The 25026-nt window shown below is 48.2% G+C and overlaps 1 protein-coding gene across 9 annotated transcripts in view; it reads left to right on the top strand.

Moving 5' to 3' along the window:
• LOC144475172 (uncharacterized) overlaps positions 1-25026 on the top strand; it is a 91763-nt gene that overhangs the window by 42754 nt on the left and 23983 nt on the right. The window lies entirely within an intron of this gene.

The following is a 25026-nucleotide window of genomic DNA, read 5'->3' as shown; positions in this document are numbered from 1 at the left end:
CTGTATTACAACTTTCTTCGTAACGCGATTACAAAGTATCGCGTTCGGCCGCCGCGTCGTCGATTTTTATTTATAAACTCGGCCGACCGCTCGCCGCCGTCGCGCTTGCCTATTTTCAATCGAATTTCGACGTCGTTGTAATCGACCTACGCATCGACGAACCCGCTGCTAATAATAATCTTCGTTGACAAAATAATTGAACAAGCTGCTTGATCCGCGGCTGCGACGAAGTAGCGGGAATAGTGGCCGTAAATTCGTGTCGGAATCCTCGATGAAACAACGAAACGATTCCCTCGGACTCGTCCGTTATTCTCGCGGAGAAAATATGATCGCCGTAGGTGTCTCGGCGACACCATAGCTGGGCATCGATCGCCTAAATCGCGCGACGCTAACGAGGGGAAACTGTATATGCTTAATCGACAAGCCTGAATCTATACATTGGCGAACGGCCGCGTTCGCGTAGTTAATACGGCTAGAGGAAGAGCGAGAGAAAGAGAGAGAGCGAGAGAGAGAGAGAGAGAGAGAGATCGCTGGAGGGAGAATACACATAAATGGCAGTGGTCGATGTGAAATAAATCACTATTGTTGGCACACGTTCTTCGACATGTATTAATAACGCTTGTGCCGCACGGTCAGCGTTACACACGCGCGGCGCGCACACACCCGCGCGGAATTTAACACGCTCGGGCCGCGAGAGGAAGATGCAAACGCGGGACGCGGCTCGATTACGTAACCGCGCACGGTTTAATGATAGTTTCAATGGGATCTATCATTCCGCGCAAAACAATGATCGGCCGATTGGCTAACCGTGTAATTACGACTCTTTTGTAAGCGGGGCCGGTTAAAAATGAACTTTCACTTCTTTCCGCGCCGCGCCGAAGAAAACTGTATCTCTCGTCCGAGCGGAGCTGCCCCCCCTCCCGGCGGGGCGACAGACTCTCCTACAATTTCTACTCGGTGTAGTAGCCTACTGCTCTAGAAAACGACGCGGACACCCGGTATACGAGCGCCTCTCCATGGAAAACCTCCTCCCTTCCAGCGATTCCGAAGGGAGTGAAAGATCTCGAGTTTCGTTCGGGGAAAGTTTGTCAATCCTTCGAGTTTGATTCTCTGGCCGAGGTCAGAGACTAATAATTCGACTTAACTCAGTTCAATTTAATTTGATTTGATCTATTTTAATTTAATTTGATTTATTTTATTTTAATTCAATTTGATTTATTTTAATTTAATTTATTTAGAATATTTGAGCTGTATGCTCTTTAAGTTTCCTACAAGAATTCAACGTAGTAATATCGATAACAATAGTAACGTTTAACGTTTAATATACAGGTTACACCCGTTTAAGCATACATAAATGTATAATAACGTCGCGTGAGGTCAGTGTTAGCTGGGAGATAGATTAGATTGCATAGTTCGATGAAAGATGAATGTGAGAATGAAAACGACGCGACAATATTTCCGAATCGATGGAAGAAATTGTTTTTAGCCGGATCACGAGGCAAAGCTAATTTGACTGTTCATATTTAATGAAAAGGATACCGCGGGGTGGAGGTATAGTATGTAAACGGCAGCAACCATTTCGTTTTTTATTCGAGCTTATCGCCGAGAATGCGATGCGTATGGTTTAGGAATGAACGCTATACATTATCGGTGAGATCCCTAGGAAAGTCGATGGAGCGACCAGAAGGAGAACGAGGGGGAACGCCGGTGCAGAAAGAGAGGCAAAGCCAGAGAGAGAGAGAGAAGGAGAGAGAGTGAGTAGGGAGGGTGAGAGGGCGAGAAAGAGGACGAGGGACGCGGAAGGGAGGGCCGAGGGGAAAAAGAGAAGAAAAGCCGGGGAGGCGACACGAAGGACGGCTTTCCATTTGCGTTCGACCATTTTCATTAAAGGCGCGCCCGCGATGTTTATATCGCGCCAGAAAAATCGACGAACCGCCGCGGCGGAGCGACGCGTTCGTGTTTCACGTTCGTAAATTTCGCGGGCCGCACGCTTCGCGGGACACCCTGTGTGTTTAGAATATTTCACGGTGTCGATATCAGTGCCGAAACACGCGAACGAAAATATAGCGACGCCGGGCAAAACTATTATTTAGTATGCTCGTCGTCCCGGCGAAACTGAATTCGAATCCGAACACTTTTGCCCGTCGCTGGGAACGGTAACCGTAACGCGAACGATATTTCACGTTCAACGAGGCGGCGTCTTGATCAACGATCGGACTGTACCTTGCGCCACCGCGAGATTTCGTTGCCGTTGATTAGCGGTTCTTTGTTCCCCCCTCCCCGCTGAAATTTCTGCGCCGGCAATTGCCAAATATCGACGACGGAAAGATGGAATCTCATTTCCGGCTCGGAGGACCGATTTTATTCCGAGTCGCCTCTTCGCTGCTGCGCTATCGTCGACTGCTATTTTATCAATACTTCCACCCCTAGCGCTGCGATTTCTTCTCGCAGCACCGTTGATCAGCGCTTGTTCGGTCTTTATAATCTCCCTGACAGAACGAGACAATTTTCGTTTGTATCTTCGTTTATTTCCGTTCGTATATTTTAATTACAGGAAAATTATTGAATCGTTTTTACAAGATATGGGGGTAATATTAACCCTGTTAGAGTGACTAGTACCACATATTTTTCATAACTCGAATTTTAGAGGAAAATAGCAAGGAATCTGTTCGAACAGATGTGGCGCATGACGCGAGAAAATGGAGTCATTAGGTCCGTTGAATACATGGAACAACGAACTGATAATTGCGGAAGGTTCGACGAACGAAGTAGAAAAACGCGGAAGAAAAGACGAAAATCGCGATTCTGTATGCGCGCGTATCGGTTACGCGGATCCGAAAGGTTGTTTCCAGCCTCGTCCCTGACCTAACCTATCGGAAAACACGGGTTATCAGAGCGTGCAGCCGTTGTTTTACGTGTGCGCTTACTACCGTTTTAATTTTCTACCGAACGGGACCGCCCCCGCGCCGCGCATTTGCAGTCGATCGAATTTTTAGCTTTGTCTGGATCGATTCTTTTCGCGAGCGGCTCTCAAACGACGAAACGAATTGCGGAGGTAACAAGGGACAGGTGAGAGAGAGGGAGAGAGAGAAAGAGAGAGAGAGAGAGAGAGAGAGAGAGAGGACGTGCGGAGGAACACCGTCGGGTTAATAACACGTGGGAAATGATTTCGAATGCCGTATGCACAGGGTTAACCGAGGTGCACCACCCTCTCGGCGTGCCTCTGCCAGGCGATTGTAGCGATTCTAGCGATTGTAGGGGCCGCTTTGGTGGTTCTCAATGGAGAGAAGCCCTCGGCACCGTTGCTCTCCGGCGTGCCAACCGCTATTTTCTAGCGTTCGCCGGGCTAACTGTGCCAATTACTGTGCCCGTTAAATCGGCGTCCCAAGCTTTCGGTGAATTAACCGCTTCGCTTGCAACGCACTTCGTAAAACAAATTAAGAATCAAATTACACAAACTCTTTTATGAAAGTACGAATTTTTTTATAATTTAAATATAGCAAGAACACGCTAAATATTTTATAAAATATATACGAAATAGTTTTTGCCGAGTTACCGAGTCCTTAAACGGATGGAAAGCGAATTGTAATATTTTTCGTAAATAAATAATTAAATCTATAACAAAGAAACAAAATTATTAAGTATAGCATAGTAAATTATTTAGCATGATTTGTTACATATACACAGTAATTAAAACAGGATCTTTTCATTTTAGAAAGCGTTACAGAATATACGAAGTAAAAGTTTCGATTCGTTTAGAAAAATGACAGATCGCATTTTATTTAAAAAATTCAGTATCTGTAATTGGATAATATTGTTTCCGAATATAAGTAAAATTATCGCGAGGCTACAATAATTGACATACTTATCCTATAACGATACAAACCGAATCCTGTCGATGGAAGCAGCTCGGTCATTCGAGAATCTTGCGAGGAAGCCAGCAGCTCGTATCCCCGATTTCTCGTCGCTGGATTCTGCCCCCTCTCTCTCTCCCTCTCTTTCTCTCTATTCCCTCTTTCTCCCTCTCTTCCTGCCTCTCTCTCCGTCTCCCTTCCCTGCCCTGCTGTCACCCCTGCGTTCGCCTACCTCCGGACAAAGAGCCGCGCCGCAGCTCTACGACTCCGTTTCATTTTAATTCCCAAATAAATCGTCGCGATAAAGTGAAACGCGACTGGAACCGGCGAAGGAAACGACTATTTTGCGAGCGATAAATGACAGCGAGCTTATGGTAGTTGTCGCAGAGAGAGAGAGAGAGAGAGAGAGAGAGAGAGAGAGAGAGAAAGAGAACAGTTGTACGTAACCGATAATACGCGTTTAAACAATCCTTGACTCGGGCGATTAGTCCCACGATAATTGGGCCGTGTTCCGGGGCTCGCGTTCAGAATCGCTCGGGAGACGTCGAATCGTCTCGTAAATGAATACGAAGGAGGTTCGGCTATCGGGATCGTATCTGCCACGGGGCGCTGCGAGAATACCTGGTCGATCCTTCGAAATCTGATCTCAGCCCTCGCCTATCTGTATTTGTGCCTCTCTCGGTCTCTATTTCTCTTTATTTCTCCCTCTTTCTCTCTCCGTCTCTCAGTCTCTATTTCTCGCTCTCTCTCTTTCTTTCTTTACTTCGCCCTCTTCCTCTCTCTCTCCTCGCTTTGATTCTCTGTAGCAGCACAAGTTCCGTAGCAAGATTGTACACACCATCGCCGCGCAAATCGATAAATAGACGTGTCCCGGAGACTTCGGCATTGGGTTTTTTCTCCGGTCGCACCTGCTGTTGCACTCCGTGTATTACATTTCCATTCTGTTTCTTGCCGATTACTCATTCCCAGGGCCGGGGATCCGGCTCGTAATCCCGGGACCGAGGACCCCGTGAAAAGAGCTACCGATTTTAGGGCCCGAACTCGAGACCCGACTTTCGGGCTGCACGGTGTTTCGTACCTGCGATACTTGTGCCTACTGTAGACCGTTTTATGAGGGTTTGGAGTACCGAGGCTTTACTCGGGAATGTATATACATTTCTGCATATACTGTATACATATTTCTGTAGAAATTAATATTTTTGTGTAAAGATACAACGCGATCTTTAGTTGCGTACATAGTCGAATTTATTTGATAACAGTAACTTCGCTTTGAAATAGTTACTTATCAACTAGGACTTCATGATTATTATATTTACAGTAGAAAGATACAAGAATCAATCTAGCAATCGCGTTGCTTAACCGAATTAGTTAGCCGAAGGAATCTCTTGAAGGAAACTCGTCGAACGCATCCTCCTCGAAACACACGACTATTAAAATCTTTCCAAAAGACAAATTGAATTCCTCTGTAACCAGATATGCTGACATTTGAAACGGAAACAAAATGGTAAAAAAAATGGCGGTTACATCGGAACCGATCGAAGATTTCAACAGTTTTATCGGAGGCCAGGCTTTCCAAGTGCCGCGGCGACGCCGAAGGACACGCTCGCGCGCAAAGCTGACAGAGGAGATTCTGATAGCGTGATTCGGGTAATGCAAGCGTAATAGGCATATCATGCACGAGACCATCCATGCTGATCGATCTTCCGGCGTGGCGCGACTAACTGTGAAAAGCTGTCGGCGCCGGCAGCGCCGTCGTCGGCGTCGTCGTCGTCGTCGACGCTCCCCTTCTCAGCTCGTTGCCCGATAACGAGCATGTTTTACGCACCACACCAAAATAATCCGATTATCGAGCCCGGCTCTCGGCACCGAAACGGAGAAAAGGGCGGGAAAAAGCCGGTGGAAAAAACGAACACGCGGAAGAGGTTCTTAACCTCTTTCAGTCGTCGGTGTTTTACCAGCGATTTGGACATCAAGTTTTAATGAACCCCACAGGTCCACCCGAGTCCCCGTAATCTGATTCGTCAATTTGGAAGGCCGCCAGGCTTGCGCCGCCTCGCACCGAAATATTTCTTTTTATTAATTATCGCCCATCTTTCTTCGGCGCTCCTCTCATCCTTATTATTAGACCGCGGATTTCCTGTATTTATATCGGACACGTAAACTGTACACACACACGGTGGGCGACAAGAAGGCGACCCCCGGCTTAAAAATCAACGCAATTTTTATTTATTTAATGTTACAGCCGAGGTTTTGTTAACGCATAAAAGCGCTAGGAACGAACGTGAATAATTCAGGCTCGCCGGCAGCGCAATTTATTTTCAAAAAGAACAAATTTTCGTGGAATTATAATTCAGCAAAACGATAGCACGTTCGACTGAAAATAAATAGAATAAAGTAACGTAATGAAATAGAATATAGCTCAATATAATGAAATAGAATACAGCTTAAAATATAGCTTAATGTACAGCTCGAAATACAGCTTCGTATTTTGCAGCTGCTTCGCTCGTGGGGCGCCCAAAGATTCCTCAGCGTCTTCGAAAATTCGACGGGGGTTCTATTTCGGAAAACAGGAAACTAGTTTCTCCCCCGAAGACGATCGATTACAGCCGCGGATCGATTGCAGAAGAAAGGACAGGCCGTGTCATTACGGCGCAAAGGCGGGGAGGGTATTTCGCTGCTCGGATTTTCAGTAGTTTGCATAACGTTAGGTGAAAGTCTGGAACTGGAATAGCAAGTAAGGGCCTAGCAACCCGAACCAGAGATCGATCGGTTCCCGTAGAAAGTGAAACGAGACCTCTTGTCTTCTTCGAAGTCTCTTTAAAACCGTCGGGAATACTGGTCCAAGAATTTCTGGCCGGGAATGATCCACGGCTACTTACGAGATCTTATTGATCTATCATCTTGTGACACACTCGAGAGGCCCGTCACTTTCACGTTATCGGGTACCGTGGACGCGCTCGCCACTTTTACAAGGAACTGTGCACGCCCGTTCGTCGAGCGCGATCGTTTCCTTGGAAATCCGTTCCAAGTCTTAAGTAAGTACTTAAACGTGCGAACTTGCGTGATCAGTGTTTTATCATTATTGTTACTACATTATTGTTGTCACTAAATTGCAACGTTTCGTGCAACGTAAATCGCATTAAGAAATTAACGAGAACGAAAATCATCGGCAAGCTTTCCTTCTGATTTTTTAAGCTCGTCAGAACGAAGGTAGCAATAATTAAAAAATATTTACTACAATTTAACACATATAAAATAAAATGCTTCTCCTCAAATCTTATATGTTGAACTACAGGTCGCCATCTAAAAAGAAGTGGTTGTTAAACGATCGCGCTCTCGCAAACGAGGTTAGCTCGAATAAAAGTGACGAGTGTAAAAGTGTCGGGATCTACCAATGTACTATTGTTGGGATCGTTCCCCGGTCTTTGTCGATCATTCCCTCTGGATCGTGTACAAGTAACGCGGCCCGCGCCGACAACCGATGATCGACGAGATTCGTCGCGCTCGAAACGACATTATCAAATTATCCGACACCGCGGCAAACAGTTCTAATTCGTTCCCCAAAAAGCAAACGATCGATATCGGAGCGGCGAGGCGAAGGAGGGGCTGCCTGAACCGGCCCGGCCCGGGGAGGCGTGGCGTGGGGGCAGGGGGGGGAGAGTACGGCTGTCGAAGGAACGGCGAGGGACGCGGCAGGGCGAGGATCTAAACGCGCTTTTCAATATTTACGAATAACCGCACTCGATTAACCAAAAAGCCGACAGGCGGACGAGTAAACCCGCGGCCCGAGCGAGCCCGAGAGAGCCCGGCCCGCGTGTGCCCGTAGTAATGTAACAGAGGCCAATGAATCGCAAAGAGGCTGCGCCATGCCCGCTGGCTGCCTGCGGGACAAGCTGCAACAATGCGACCCTGTGTTCGACATGGATAACCTCCCCTCCCTCCTCGCCTTTCCCGCGCATTATCCTGTTTCATTGAAAAATTAGAGGGCCGATCGCGCGACGATTTTCGAAATACCAGCACGGAAATTGTCGAGAACTCTCGAACAACGCTCCCGGGCGTCGTGTGCAACAAAACCGAACGGTCCCGGCATTGTTTTATGCCGTTTCGGGGGGGCGGACGTTGGCCCGGCGACAATATCAGGATTTGTGTATCTTACGCGGCGGCTTGTTCGCTCGACGGACAATGGGGTGTTCGACCCCAGAAGCCAGACGAGACGATCTTAAAAGTGGCCCGATCTTTGGATCGTCACGGCTTTATTAATATTTATCCGAATCGTGTGAATCGAAATACTTAACTAAACTTAAAGCTTATACTTCTTACTTTTCAAAATTTAGAAGCTGAAACCGGGGTAGTGAAAGATATATTAACTCCTAAGAATTTCTTGATATTAATTAAATACTAACCTCTTTTTTAAAGACATTTAATTTCAGAAGAAAGTCTCCAAAAGAGCGTATAATATAAGAAACACTTACAACGTACAGTAATAAAAAATATTAAACTAATAACAAAATAAGCTGCTGTTGTAAATAATGTAAGATAATATATCCTTTCCTTATCAAGACAGTGGCGAAGAGCAAAGTAATTGATTGACCCGCGGCGCATCTAGAAATAATAAAATTACGGCTCGTCCCTTCGCGTAGGGGATTCGACGCGCTGCTCTTTTGGACTCGAGGGGTCCAACATGATCTCCGACCCTATCGTTCCGCAATGGGAGAAACAAGAAAATCAGACGGCGATATCGTCTGCGAGAGATTAGAGCGCTAACAATGTCGACGCGCAAGAGAGACAGAGAGAAGTAGAGAGAGAGAGAAAAAGAGAGAAACCTCAGTTGTTTCGAGTCCCGATAATCGACGGAAAAAATGACGGCGACGCGACACCGACAGGGTTCACTGGCGTCGCCGAGAGACTCGAGACGGATCCGTAGGAAAAGCCTCTGTTAAATCTTAGTTCGGTAAACACTCCATAAAGCTTGTTACTGGAATTGGCCGGCAGATAGTCGGCCCGCTCGCAGATTAGGGGCTTACGATATCCCCTTCGGAGGTGCTTGCCACTCGCGTCGTATTTATTAGCGGTCGAGACCCGATCGAGACGGTCTCTGCAATCGCGATTTCCGAGCCACTTGCGCCCGGCAAAAATATGCAAGCGCGAATTGAAATGGATCCAGGGCTCTCTTTACACTGCGACTGTCGCGTCGATTTCTTTGTCGTGCTTAATATTCAATTTTTATTGCACGGCGAAACAGTCTTGCGGATTAACTGACGCGGGTGTTCGCTGATTCGATGCGGTGCTAAAATTCATATTCATTACTATAATAATAATAATGATGATGGCGATGATAATATTAATATTTATTTAAAAGACTAGATAATCGTAGTCCTATCTGTAGTTCATAAAAGTAGCTTTCTTCGAACGTATAAGGTGCGAGGAAGTAACTGCGGCAATAAATCTTATCCCTTCTATTCTTACATTGTGAGGCCGGTTTTATTACGAAATAAAATTTTTGTGTAACTTTAGGGACTCTGATATCGCGGTCAACGTGTCCACTTTCTTTTCTTTCCTGTTATAGCAACAACCATTGATGTATTTTTATATTCCTGCCACTTGTACTTTCCTACCTGATGTACGTCTTATCTTACCATCACCACGTTATCTGTCTATAATAAATAATAATATTATAACAGTAATAGTAATAATAATAATATTATACCTTAAAAAATACTTTTACTCAACATGGAACGACCACATCAATTTTTTAATTGCACATTGTACTATCATCATTATGGATAACAGCCGTGCACAGTGTTTGGTTAATCAAAAAGCCCGAGATCATCCATTTTCCGAATAGCCAGGGTTTCGATCGGTTTCGGGAAGGTCCGAGAGACATCGGGTCCGGCCGGATCGGAGTAATTGGTCAAGGACGATCCGCGAGCAAAATAGGTGGATAAAGTTTTTTTCGGAAAACCGCTTGCGGTGACGAAGCTGGGCAACCGGTAGAAAAAGAGCCGGGCCCCGATACTTGTCCGCCGGAAAGTGGTTAGTTCCTGGTCAGGACGCGCATAGAGAATTTTGAAACACGATGAAAATCGATCGACCGCCGTCTCCTCCTCTTCCTCGCCGGCTTAAACCGGCTGTTCACAGATTCCCGGTGCACACACACACGCACACAGAGCAGACAGACACACACCGACACAGGGGCACGACGCCGTCAACGCAACTGCGTGCCTGCTGCTCTGTGTGTGCCCTCCCGTGTATTCGTTCTCTCTCGACAGAGAGAAGAGGAGAACTGACAAAGGGAGGCAAACAAACAGAGCGAGAGAGAAAGAGAGCAAAAGCGAGAAAGCGAGAGAGAGAATCGGGCAGAGAGGGAGAGCCAGCCAGAGAATATTCACCGGGTGATTCACGCGATCCGACTCTAGGTGCTCCGATAAAGAAGCAAGGTGGCAACCGATCGCTATTCTACGCGCGCTGAAATTTTTCTAGCTTATGCCGGGTCTCGCGGGAATTGTTACGGAAAAACGCGACGGTTCCACGTAAGCGAATTGTTTTGCCGCATCGATTGCGCGGCTTCCAGGCTGGATTAATCCGAGCCGCGGCAACAGTCGTTTTAACGCGTTCGATTTTGATTACAGGTGCGCGCGTACCACGCGTAACTGTTACTTATTTATACAGTTCCGTTTGGAAATCGATTTCTTCGTCTCAAACAGGGTTGCGAAATACAGCGAGCTAATACGTCGACGTTATATCCAGCGAGTTTCTAGTCTTTGGAAATATTCAAGCAACGTCGCAGGAGATTGTTGCAAGACAAGTCACGAGAATAAACGCGTATATAAAATCAGAAAATCCTTCTGATCGCGACTCTGCCGATCGTAATTATTTCTTGGAAGAGATAAAGGCCTGTATCTCTACCGCATGCCTACGTTTACTTCGGCGCGCTTAAATATTGATAACGAGAGAGAGAGAGAGAGACCAGAATCTCGTCCCGACTTCAAAGAACGGAACAACATTCCGCAACACCGTCACGAGTCGGCCGAAGTACTGTAAGGGGTATTGTCCGCTACTCTAAGTATTTCACGTGGCCGCATAGGCACGATTCGCCCGGATGTCAAGGCTGTTTCGAATGCTTAATATCGCATCGACGAGTTCGGCATCGATCAAGTATTTATCCGGTGCAACGAGACGCCAATCGACGACGGTCGAAGCCGAAAGAATTGAAGAACCGTGATTAGAGAAAATCATGGTTGCTGACTGAGAGTTAGCACCTTGGTAGGATCCTGATAATTCGAAGGGTCCACGGACCTTCTCGTTGCCGAATCGGCGGTTCCTTTCAACGTCGTCGTCGACGACGGATGCGGGACGGTTCTGGGAAATGACGCGACGATGATCCGCTCGCGAGCGCTGCCGGTAAATAGGTTAGGAGTAATTTTTAGATTATCGAGCTAGGTGAATCACCTTGTGCAGGCCTTAAGGAAAAAGTAAGAGAGCGATACAAGGGTAATCGATTGGCCGGGGAAGGACGAGAGATGTCCGACGGCGCGACCCGACGGCGGAGCAGCAGCAGTTGGGGAGAGAAGAGGACAGCTTAGGGGGGTTTGCAAGCTGTTGGCCAGCTCCGATCAAACGATCCTCTCAAAACGACCGAAATCCTCGGCGCATCTACAAACACGTGTATCTCTGTCTGTTCATTTACTCGTCTACAGGCCACTCCATTTTCGATCCCCGATTGTCGCTCTTCGAACGGAACGCTCGCCGCTCTCAAAAATATTACCCGCAGCAACCACCCCTCTGAGCTGGCGAGGCGAAACAGCTTCGAATTAAACCAGAAATTATTATCTGACTTGATAGAAATTTTATTTGCAGTATGTCTAGTTAAGTGGACAATGTTCCCGTTTTCAGTCACTGTTTTCATAGGGTAAACCACCCCTAATCGTTAATTACTTCTCGGTAGAAATTGTTCCTTGAAAATCGAGTTCAAATGATAGATATCTCTAGTCTTGCTTATTAGGAAAATAATCAATTTAAATTCAATTCAAATGCATCTTGGAAATCTTGTAGTTCATACTTGCCAGAGATTTGTCAAAATACTTCACGAACAAGTATTTGTCGCGAATTAAACTTCCATCAATTTCGATAATTATTCACGTAACTCCGAGCAATCCGTCCATCTCATAAACCTCGAGGGCTGTTCTACCTATTATTCTCTAGCCCACCGGCGTCATATCCGTGAACCAAAGCAAGCCGGACGGCCCAGAAACCGTTGCTTGTCAGCCGCGGAAAAATTTCGCGTGCAGAGCCGTTAATCCCGGACCAAACAGTTTGGCGGCAATTAAAATTCGTCGAACCGAACGAAAAGTTTCTGCCTCGGACACGGCGAGGCTCGCGGAAGAAAAGGGAACCGAGTTAGAGGGAGGGCGGCGGGAGAGAGAGAGGGGGGGGGGAGAGAGAAGGGACCCGAGGGTGGTAAAACGGAGACGAGTTAGCGAACGATAGAGACGGGACAGCGTAAGAGAACGCGCGCGGTAGGTGTGCGCCGGTAAAGGAGCGAGGAGAGAGAGAGAGAGAGAGAGCGAAGGAGAGAGTAACGGAGAATGAAGCTCGATGAGAGGAGGATAAGAGCGTGCGCGTGAAAGGGGAATAAAATCGTGCGAGCAAGGAAGAGAGGGCCGAGAGCGGAACGAGGAGGAGAGAGCGAGGGAGTATGAGAGAGAAACCAAGAGAGACCGAGAGAGAGAGAGAGACGTGGATACGGATGGTTGGAGAGGGACGGTGATAGCCACGTGACAATCGTAGAAGGAAGAACGGTAGACGACGAGCCAGAACAAAAAGTGTTCTCCTCGCTCTGTCCGCCGGAGAGAGAGACGCGAAAAAATGAAGAGAGAGAGAGAGAAAGAGAGAAGCGACCACGAAGTTCGAGGGACGAAGTGGAACGCGAACCCGTGGTCCATGGACTCGTCTTTGCCCTCTCCGTTCCACCTGCGTGTCCCCTCGTTCCCTCTGCCTGTGCACAGGACTCTCCACCCTTACACTGTATACTGTGTATGGTATCTGTATACACTTTATACTGCATACTGCACGCTGTATATTATATGCTGTAGGCTGCATATTGTGTGCTTATACTTAAATTCTATACTTGTATATTTTATACTGTATATTGTGCATTATATTTTATACTGTATATTGCACACTATATTTTATACTGTATATTGTACTTTATATTTTATACTGTATATTATACATTATATGCAAGACGCAAATATTTTTCTCTGTTTAATAATTTCATTACGGCCTTAATACTATATGAATGATCTTAAATTTTTTAAATCTCTCTATAGTTGCGAATGTCAAGCTTTTTATATCGTAAATGCATAAAACCCGCAGAAACATTTTTATCCTCGGCGCGCATTTTTTAAGAAATAATTAAGGTGATGCAGTTAAACGATCCACCCTGTACATCGGTTCCGTCCAAAATAGTTACGGGCGAACCGAAAACATCTCGCAACTGTTGCAAAGTATATCGGTTTCGGTTACGGTTCTTCAGAGCCGATATAAGCCAGAACCAATCCACTCTATGTATAGCAATTATGCTTCACCGTATATACTGCATACTGTACGCTGTGTACCGCATACACTGTGTACTGCACACAGTGCGCACCGTGTAATATTTCTGAGCGATCCGAGAGCGTTCACGAGTTCGTAGGGAACGGGCGGCGCAGAGGATCGGCTCGTTAACGGTACCGCAGGTTCAATTATTATCTCGCAATTATTACAAACGTGTTCGATTCAACAGACGGTCGATCCTTTCGGCGGAACCAGGAGCGCTCTCTCGCCTACGGATTCTTGAGAGTTGCACGCCGCCATCTTTATGCTAATAAGGATCACCGATCGGGCAATTTCTGGAGGGCCGCACCAGGTCGAAAACAATCGATCCGCTCTTGCATATTGTACCATGGGAATCCGTTTCCCACGTTGCGGATCGGGGTGAGAAGTATACGCGAAGCTGCGACGATCCTTTGCTACGGTCGCTGCTAGAGCAATTTTAATTTGTTTCGTTGACAAGTGGAAATCCTTCGGTGCGCGCGTAGGAACAAATATTGGAAAGTGGCCGGGTCGGTTACGCAATGAATTCTTCGTAAATAATATATAGTAGAAAATTATACACAGTGACTTATAAATAGATAATTGATTTCATGTATCTATGATGAAAGCGAGCAGATTGAATGGAGAACGGTGATACTAAAAAATTATCAGAGCTCAAGATAATTTAATTTAAACAACTTGATTAGCGCAGACAATTTTTATTTCGCATAAAAATCTAAAACATAATAGCTTATTTAACATAAACTGCTTATTAAAATTACTAAAAATGAAAGCACATTTTTATCGGTCTCGCGTTCCTTAAAATTTGCACGGACGATTTTTATTCGTCATAAAAATCCACAGTTGCAAGAAACAAGGTTCCTTTGTTCGCCGTAATGACCCCCTAAACCTGGCAACAGGTTGTGATCGCGAAATCAACCGAACGCTGTCATAATAGCTGCGCAAGCATCAATCAGCGGCGCATTCGTCCGAAGACAAACCGGGCGGCATTCAGCCCGTCTAAAAAAATCAGTTTCCCAAGCCGCGGATCAAAGTTCGCCGTATTCGAAGCTGCAGTCGATTTTATGGCTGCGTGAAGCTTCTATGAAAGACATTCCGAGGGTTCACCTTATTTCCAGTTGCGTGAATGGCGTCCCCCCTTCACGAAGCAACAGAGAGAGAGAGAGAGAGAGAGAGAGAGAAGGAGAGAGTCGAGCCCTCGGGTTTCGTTCGAGAAACGCGCGTAGTCGTAGGAGGGCGGGTCCGAGATAACTTTTTTTTCCACGAACACATCGCCGGTCTTCGCGTCGCGGCGCCGATCCGATCGCGTCGAGTCGAACGGGCGGTTATTTGCCAAACGTTGCCTTCGAACGCAACGCCAAGTACGCACGCACGCGTGTTTGAGAGAATGGCGGAGCCCCGTGGCCGCGATATACGTTTCCTCGGGACCTACCTCAACGTGAAAAAGAAAAAGTAATTGGCGCGGGCCAGCCGGCGCGCATTCGCCGCGTCGAAATATTCATTAGCATGTCCGCGGGAATCGAACAACATCTGCCGTTCGAAAGTGACGAGGGTCCTCTCCCGGCGCACACAGGATGACTGTGCGTCGAGCGTGCCGACGCCGCCGCCGACGCCGCCGCCGATCGCCGTCCAATAATATTACGCGAAAGGCATCGACCAAAATCGTATAAACATGGATTATCCGGTACACGAGCCAGAACAAAAGCCTCTGTCTTTCGTTGGGCTGGTTGGGCTGGCTGGTCGGTTCGCCCGTTCGTTCGCTCGTTCGTTCGCCAACCCGACGAGAAAACGAACGGAAGAGACGAGGAAAGGGGGATCCCGGCGCGGCTCTAAAGAGTGAAACGAGGACGGAACCAGCCAGGACTACTCGAGTCCTGCTGTCCTCGTTCCTCCGGGCTGGCTCCTCGCCCTGCTCGCTCTATAGTCCTCTCCCTTTCTCTCTCTCTCTCTCCCTCTCTCACTTTCTGCTCTTCTCTTTCCCTCGTTCCCTCGCCTCTGCTCCTCTCTCCCTCGTTCTCTCTTCCTCGCTCTCTCCTCTCCACTCTCTTCTCTCTGCCTCTATGGTTCTCCTCGTCCTCTCCTCCCCATTCGTTCCTCTTGCACCGTGCAGCTTTCGAGCACTGCGCTCTCCTATTCGAGACGCTCGATATTTTAATTCCTGCCGATCGACCGTCCCTACGGCCGAGAGAGAGAGAGAGAGAGAGAGAGAGCCGTACTTCTCTTCCTTCGCGAATATCGTTCCCGTGACCCAAGACGCGCAACACCGCAAATATCACGTGTGTGTCCGTTCAGTTATTTATCGAGCCCCTTTGTCACGGCGATTAGTAGACTGTTCCAAGGGTGCCGGCTTACCTGAGGACGAAAAGGAAATATTCAATAATCAACGCCGCGTGGAACACCGGCCGGCCAGCCGGCTCGTTTTTAGCTACGTCGATGTTTTAACGATAATATGGTCGAAGCTATCTGCACGCGTTCGAATAGACGTAATTACCTCTGTAGGAATTGTACAGGTCACGATGTACTGCACGTTTTTAAGTCGCTGGAATAGTTAAGAATGGGTTCGTGGAAAATAATCGAACGAATTGTTTAATCGAAGCGTGCGTTTTACTAAAATATTCTGAGATGAAATAAAGGATAATTTGAGTAAAAGAATATTCTGAGTAAAAGAATATTCTGTGTAAAATAATATTCTAAGTAAAATAATAATCTGAGTAAATTATATATGTGCAATTAAATCGTAATTATATGTGTTCCAAGTAATTCCATCGTTATAGAATAATTCGGGTTAATTAATTTTGAGGTAGCCCCAGCTTTAAGAAAGTACAACGGAGCGAAGGAGAACAAAGTCTATTTGTTTATTTATTCAATAAAGGAGAAATCCCTTCGGAGTGAGCGTTAAGGGGGTGGTTCCAGGTTGTAGATGGAGCACAAAGCAATTGCTGTATAAAGCGATTAAACAAGGAGAAAATATCAAGCTCTTCGTAATAGGTATTCAGATTGACGCGATTTATGGTTCATGGCTGGTGTACAGCGGATTTCTTGTGAGCATAGCAAAATTGGTAACGTAATACCGATTCTTCTTACGTCTATCCTGGCCTCGCCGTGTCCGAAGCGCTGGTCATATGTTGAATTTGATATATATTTTGAATTTCATATATTTCTATATTTATTTCAATATTTTTATATTTCTATATTTCTATATATTTTTATCTGAAATATAAATGGAAACTTTGATTCATCTGCTGCCAAAATCAAAAAATAAATGTAGACAAAAATATGCAAGGAATAAAAATCGTATCCTTCTCTTAGGGAAATTATTATGAAATAAATGATGGTGGTTAACTCTACAGCATTATTCTTCCAAACGAGATTCGTACATCGTTAGATGGTAGACGTCGTTTCGGTAGAACATTTCCAATGATTTATTTGATCGGGTGCCTTTAGAAGAATCGAATTTTCATCCCCGTTAGCGCGATCGATATTCGACCGGCGAAACGCCAATCGATCGAACTCAATTTGGTAGTTCGCCCGCGCGAACAGTCTCGTTGCGGGCGAGTCGCGAGTCGAACAAAAAGAAATCCATAAGTAATTGGTAGGTGCAGGAAGTCCGGGGCCCGGGTAAATTCTGCGAGCGTTCGGCGTGCGCCTCGCAGCGCGCGATGTCGCGGTTGTTCAATTTCGTGGCAACGAGATACGCGGGTGCCGGAGAAGAAAACGAGTATACCGCTACGACACGAGTTCCGAGTCGTTTTCCCCTTCGCGCGGCTCTCCTCCCCTATCTCGGCTCCGTCCGTCCGCCTCGATCCCATCTCCGTTGCGTCGCCGTGGCACCGGCGCCGTTCTCTCTCGCTTCTTCTCCCCTCTCCGCTCCTGCCATCCCGCTGTATAGCCTCTCTTACCCTTCTCCGCTTCCACGACCGTCCTTCGTGAGTACACTGCAATTTTTCTCGGTTAGCAGCGGCCGCGCCGGGTCGCTCAGGCCAAACATGAAAATCAAACTTCAAGGAAATCCCTGATTCCCTCGCGAGGCGACGCATCTCTCTTCCCCTTATTTTTTGGTAACGCCGCTCTCCGGGAACTATTAGGTCCTACGAGAAGTTCGTGCCGCGAATACACCGAATTCTCGCGGTTCCTTAAACGCGGAACCATAAGCGCAGGAAAAGAGTTTAACAATTTGCTACGTAATATCGCGTTGGGTTTGTTACCCGGACTCTGTCTGCTCGAAATTTGGATATTACTCGCGCCTTTTGAATACAAATAAATTTAATATAATATCGATTAATAAATTGAGTTCGATTATTCTATATAGAAAAGTTTTTATTACCCAAGCAAACTTTATTTTATCCAGCACGGTAGTTCTAGTGTTAACTCTTTGAGGCACGGTGGGATTAAAAATTTATTATTTATTTATTTTCATGTTCTCGATAAAAAGATTACAATGTCGTATAATTGAAAACGCGACAGAATTGTCGTGTGCCACACGAGTCTATTTATTTATGAAATCCTGTGCCTCGAAGAGTTAAAGAAAATGGGAGCAGTAGGCGAACGGAAACCGATGTCTACGCCGGTTGGCAAAGTCTAGACGCGTCATTTCTAGGATCAATAATTCTCCGTCGTCGAAACGATCGTCAACCGGTATCTCTGACAAAATGGGTTGTGCGAGATCGTTCGGATTTCTGGTTACGGGAATACCACGACGGAGATGGCAGCCGCATTTAAAGTCCGCCGAACGAAAAAATTCTGCGACGCTCGCCATTAAAGCCTGGGATACGCTCGGTTACGAATCGAGCGAGCGGCGTGCAACTTTCGAGCTGTTCTCCGCGGCCGAACTTCCTTTCTCCGCGAGTGGCCACGCCGCGACGTCCTTCTCGAGATATTAAATCTCAATGTTTCCCGCAAAGTCAACGAACAGAACTTCTCCCTCTTTCGCCGCGAATTTACGAAAGAGGAGACCGAGAGAGGGAGCAAGAAGGAAAGAGGGAAAAAGATAGAGCACGTACCCCTCGAATTCGAAAGGACTTGGTTGTTCAACCCCTTTGGCCCCTCCGTGATCCCTCCGCGATCTCCGGCCGTGGCGCAGTCAAAGGTTGTAGCGCGCTTTAAAAAAACCGATGACGACTCCGCTTTCCGGTCCAGCCGAGCGAGCAAGGATATTTTTCAAAGGAGCACCGCCCGCGGTTTTAATTGCCGAGAGATTGTCTCCGCGATGCTTCGGAGCCGGTTGAATAAGGTCGTCGATCGTGATCGGTGCCGTACGCGTTCAGTTGGTCACGAGCACGCCGAGTATCCTCGTCACCGCATGAATATTTCCGAATAAATTAGTCCGAGCGTTCTCAGCCTCGAAACCGTGGCCTTCGACCGGGAACACGGTGTCGCCAAGGCGCGCTGTCACCGCGACACAGCAGCCTCTGTCCGCGTAGCCTCGACCGGGTACGTATTCCGTCGATTTCAGTTTCGGTCGACCACCCCTGGGGAAGAACACCTTCGAGTTAATCGAGGCTGCACGCGCCGCCCGGAAAATGCAAGCGCAGGGAAAGTGATTTCCGGCGATGCTGGCAGCCGGGGAGAGAGGGAGAGATGCACCGGGACACGGGTAGACACGCGACGAGGGATTAGTTTTCGGGGGTGGAACGTCGAAGAGCGGCTCTTCTCGCAACAAGTAAAAATAGACGCTCCGAGCGCGCGAGAATCGTTGCTCGAAAGCGGAAATCCGAGGATTCCGCCGCGAGGACAAACAAGCTTCTAATCCTAGGCTGTTCGCAGCCCGTAGGATCGGGCCTCTGGCACGGGCCAGAAATAGGGTCGTCGGCTCCTCGCCCTTGCGGTCGTCCCGAAGCCGGAAGCTTTTCGAGCCTCCGTTTGAGTGGCCATTCGATTCTACGATCGCGACGGAATCGAAACGGGGTGTCGTCGAATTCGTGGCTCGTTCGCGGCCCTAGACGGTGCCCGCCGAGTGCAACGCTCCCGGCAGCGGAACGAGTATCCGGACCCCGCGCGCGTTTTTCTCCGCACGGTGATACGCGCTCCTCTTTCGCCGTTTCTCCTCGTCCGGGACGCGTTCCCGCAAATACACGTTTATTTTCGCGATTACGGTGTCGAGCGTGTATTAAAGGGACACGCGTGCGCCAGGCCTCCGCGCGTAACACGTGTGAGTCGCGGAATCCGTGTTATTACGTTAAGCACGGGACCAGATGGCCGACTCTTACGGCTCGGCGTAAATCGAAATTACAACGGGCCACGGTTAAATTTACGCGAATTGCGTACGGTTAAATTTACGCTGTCACGACAACGGTATTCGCCGACCACGGTATTCGGTAATTTGGCTAAAATTAATATTGTAATAAAAATAGTGTGAAAGCTGAATGAGTTATTTTTCTCGACTAGACGCAGTGGTCGAAAACGGAAACAAATCTTAACCACGTGACTGTCGCGGGTCGGTTCCGTGCTGTTCCTACAGCGGTTACCATTCTTGCGATTTAAATATCGATTCGGAAGATTCCTGTAAGTCGAGTAAATGAACGGTTCGGCAGAGCGCGCGGGCGCCGCGTTGCTGCTGTAATATCGAGGAAAGTTCGGTGGCAGTCTCGATTCGCATCACGTCGCAATCATACACCTTCCTCTCACAGCCTCGATTGTCATTACTCGTGCACGAAACTCTAGGGAAAAGGCTTTCCCCACTCGACTAGGCACGCTCTCGCTGGCTAGGTGCTTGGTCACGTGTTGCGCGAACCCGTCTGCGCAGCAGTCAGAACGTCGTTGACCGTTCAATGCATTGGATCCGAGCCTTTACCCCGTCCGACCTTGTTTACCCTCCTTTTATTTCACGATTATTTACGCGGATCCTCGCTCTCTCTTTCTCCCCCCCCCCCCCCTCTCTCCGACCGCGTCGAAAACGACTCGCGCGCGCGCGGTTATTAAGAGAGGTGTTACAAGATAAATTAGCAACGATAAATGTATCATCAAGGTTAAATTCAATCCGCCATGTCGACCGAACGCCGCGATAACCGTCTGATTTATAGATATCCGTTAGCGTAACGAGTAGCCGAATACGCTTACCAGCGAAGAGCCTATCGCGACCGCAGCGGTTCTCAGACTTTCCATGACCGCCGAGCACTGTTCGCAGAACCGACAATTTTCTCGCCGCTATTTCATTGTTCGAGATACAGACAATAACGCGTCGCCGGCTCCCGATCGACGCAAGTTTCTATAAAGCCGTAGAAAATCACCGCGAAGCTTGCAAACGATACAGTCTTATAGGCGGCACGTGACTGGCTGAGGGTTGAAAATGGCGGGTCTGCCGCGCGCGGCTGGTCCTAGTGCACGGTGTGTCCCCTCTCGTCTCACTCGGTTGCACGACCGTGCTGCAGGTACTGACACGGAATCCGATAAATACCAATACGGAATTTCGTCGATACAAATTATTTATATTCCGCGCGATATTCCCTGTTGAACAGCCGCATTGCGATACGTTCGTCGACTTTAGGCTACATTAGGGGACGTTTTTACTTGTTAGGTTTAACCCCTTGCGTGCGGACGACTCTTTGCCGGTGCGCTCCAGAGACTGCGCGCGCTTAGCACTTACTCGAACTCTCTCGATTAGCTGTTCCAAAAGAATTAGGATTTTGTAGCAATCGTCAATATATAATTATTATATAATCGCCTTTCTTTACTTCCGTTGCTAAGAAGCACGTATACATTTGTCTTTGCATAAAGTGACATGTTAGTGGCTCTCGCCAGACACATACATACGTTTATAGTCCACGCAGTTTGTTTTCGCCAAACGCGTATACGCGTCTATAGCACTCGAAGGGATAAAAAATTGCGTTGACAGGCAACGATCGGTTGGCCAACGGGCCAATCGAAGAAGGCGTCCCTGCGTGGCTAAAAGGCTCCTCCGCGAGCCGAGGCAAGGAAAGTAACGTAGACTGGTTAGGCAGAAAGAAGAGTCGGTAGCCAATATCGGCTGGAAGTATGTCGGTTCGAGGCAAAACGAATACAAACGAGTAAGAGCCACGGTGCGTCTATTTCGCGCTGTACTGCGCATCGTTTCTCCTCCGGCTCCCCTCCCCCGCGGCGGCTCTTCAGCCCCCCCTCGGCACCCCCTCCCCTGCTCGCCAGGTTGCCCGTCTCTTCCCCTACCGGGGCATCTTCTCCCACCTCCGATCGACCCTTCCTCGTCCTAACAGAGGATAACTTTCATTCGAGCTGACTGAAACGTTACGGCATAAACTCGAGACAAAAGCCGCGCCGAAACTTGCTCCCGCGGCGTTCCATTCGAAACGCGAGTTCCTTAAATAATGCATCCTTTTTCGTGGAGCAACGTTACGTCTATCTCCCGCTCGTCTTCCCTCTGTATTTTATAATAATTCGGGCCGCCGCCCGGGTCCGGGGACTGCTCCAAGCCGGCAACCGCTATCAATCCACTTAACGAGAGTAATATTTAACGGGAACGAACGTTGTCCCCGGCTAGACGAAAAAGTTCGGTCTCGAAACGGCCGGGCGGCTCGCGCGATCGCCGAATTACTCTATCCGAATACACACACGGTTGTCCCGGACTGTTTGTTTAACCGACGCGCGAATCGCAATCGATCGGGATACGCGTTCGATCATCGATTGGAGCGAGTACGTGAGTAATAATCGGTAGCATACGCGAGTACAGTGACTCACGGCGTTCTGTCTATCTCTCTGTAAAAATATAAATAACCGAAAGCCTATCGCCGGTGCTTATTGATTTATCTGCGGTCGCCGGCGTCGATCGAATCACCGAAATTTTAACCAGCCGTAAAAATTGACGAGATCTCACCATCGAATTTTTGACAAGCTCGGGCAAGTTGCGGCGCGCGCTTTGTTTCGCGACGAGACCGACTGCTCGAACGGGCAGCAATGTCTGCGTTGCGGACTCAATCGACAGTTCGATGTCAAAGTTTCGATCGGGCGGTGCGGGATGGCCGGCGTAGCCGGAGGGCGAAGTTCCCTCGCCCTACACGGAGCCATTCGAAATTCGTTAACCTGAAAAATAGTTGTTGTTCGCGCTAATGCGCGGCCCGACAAGTTAAGCCCGCGGATATCGATCCGTCGGTATTTCCCGGAATCGAACGCGCGCCAATCGGCCGATTGTTTTCTACGGTGCACGGCGCCTCGCGCAATTCTGCATAAACATTCGATTCGATCCCGGCCGTGATTCGATTTAATTTCGACCGCCGGAAACGGGGATATCCCTTTGTCGCATAAACAACGTAATGCGGCAAGAAAACAAATTCGCCGGAGACGACGACAGACTGTAACGTCCGGGCGTGTTCGACCGGTCGCGAAAAGCGCCCGGCGCGGTCGTTGGAGGGCGAGCGAGCGACGAGGAATAAAGCGGAACAGTTTCGCGACACAATTCCCTTTGTACGTACACAGGTTCCGGTTAACGGATCAGGACAGATAAGATTAGCGCTGCGAAGCGGCGTGTACGAAACACACAGATAGCCGTTGATAATCTCGAACAGGAAAATGAAATCGGCGAACGGCGGAACGGTCATGAATAGTGAGCAGATTAAGTCCGTTCAAGATGGAAGAATCATGCTCGCTATGGCGTAGAGTACACGTAGCCGGGCGCGGGCAAGAGCGGCCCCGACAGCGTAGGAACGGACGGGATCGTCGATCACGTGATTTCTTTCGAAACGACTCTTTCCTTGGCCGATTACGTAATTAACGATCGATAAGTTCCTTGTTCCATCGGGCTCTATTTTTAAAACGTACGCTTCGTCTTTTTTTTTTCTTCTTACACCGCATTCCGACTCGTTTCTTCTTCTTTCGCCGTGAAAAGAAAAACCGCTAAACCGCCGTTGTCCGGCGCCATCATCATTCTCTCCCTTTTCTCCCGATCCAACTTTTCTCAAGGAATTTCACCTTGACCCACTGATTTTCCGCGCGTAGACGCGCTCTCGTCGCCGCTAACGCGAGACGTTCCATTTTAACGCGCGATAATCTCGGGACCGATACGGTCTCGCGCCAATTTTTATCACGATTTCCTCGATTGCGATTTCCGGTCATCGTCCGGTGACGAGGGTCGCGATACGCGATTCTTGCGGAGGCCGTTTCGATCGGAAACTGGCCTCCCCCCACCCTTCCGGTTCATCCCCAAAGCCGGATATATTCCCTGGAAGGTCCCGGAACGTCGAGAGAGTTCTCGGACGGAGACGGCCGAAGTGCGCCGATCACTAAAAAGGGAACGCGGATCTGTCCAAGATAAATTGTTCACTTTTACTCGGTGAAAGGAAGAAAACGCGGCGAGAAGATAGGATTGGCGGGGGCACAGTGGGGGCGTTTTAATAACTCGCGCGCTTAATCGCTGATAAAGTTAAACGTATCGAGCCGCTTTCGCTTTCGTTTCGCCAGCTGATCAACCGTAGCTTCGTTGCGTCCCGAACGGAAGACGCAGCCGAGATCCTTACCTCCGTCGATGTGATATAACGACGCGAGAGCCGATTAGAAACGGAACTAACCAGCGCGTTCAATTGCGGGAAGAAACGCTAGGTCGGTTGGCAGCAGTGTTATCGAGCAGTAGGGTCGCAGTGGCGGCGGCGGCACGGGTTTAAATGTTTCGATAGAAACACGCGTTTTTATCCCAGGGACGCGTGTGCGCGCGCGCATACCCTACGTTTCGCGATGATATTTCACGTGGACGTTCGCACAAAACCACGCGCGGCGCATTATCATATCGCATTACGGTACTTAGACGCGCGTACATCCACTAAATTCCACGTATAACCCATTGGGTGTAATGTACCCTTCCTATCTACCATTAAATCCAGCGCGAACCACCTACCGGTTGGTCGGCCGGCCGGCTTCCACCGTCTTCCGTATTCCAACGCGCGCTTTATTATTTCGGTACGTAGTCTGTATTAATAACGTGTCAACAAGAAATATACTGTACACCGGTTAGACGATAATTCTACCACTTAATAGTCCGGCTGTACACGAATTTGTAATTTTCCGTCGTCGTCGAAGCCTCTGAACTTTGTTTCCCTGCAAAACGACGACAGCAAACATCTCTAATTAAAGTTGTTTCCCGTCTTTCCCTTGTTCTTATCTATAGCGCTCGGAACGATTACTACGCGGCGATATTTGTTGAATCAGCCGCAGCGGCGTTATCGCGACGACTTCGCCGAGAGTTAGGCTTTAATCTAATACATGTATCCTCCGTGGTCTGTTGAACAACGTTATTGTTCTTTTTTTTCGGCGAAGGGCTAATAACGGAACGGAGAGCCGGACGAGGGAGGGGAGAGAGAGAGAGAGAAAGAGAGAGTATAGTAGAAGGTAATAGCGAAGCCACAGTCGAGTGGTCTTCGCAGAAAGCTGGCGGTCAAACGATGAAATTCACGAGCGCAATAACGCGAACAAATAGCAAGAGAGCCGAGCGTGGTTGGAGAGCGCGCGTCGAGCGGGAATCACTTAGCATTCCCCTAGTCTCTTTAACCCCGGTCCCCCACCTTGTTGCCTCACACCTGTTCGGCACGGATCGGCGGCCGACCCCAGTGTCGATCCTGTGAGAAAAACGGCACAGGTAGCGATTATTCGGATAGGTTTTTCG

The sequence above is a fragment of the Augochlora pura genome, chromosome 9, assembly GCF_028453695.1.
Source record: "Augochlora pura isolate Apur16 chromosome 9, APUR_v2.2.1, whole genome shotgun sequence".
Taxonomy (NCBI): domain Eukaryota; kingdom Metazoa; phylum Arthropoda; class Insecta; order Hymenoptera; family Halictidae; genus Augochlora; species Augochlora pura.
Note: the sequence above shows the minus strand (reverse complement) of the source record. Positions and strands in the feature narration are given on the sequence as shown.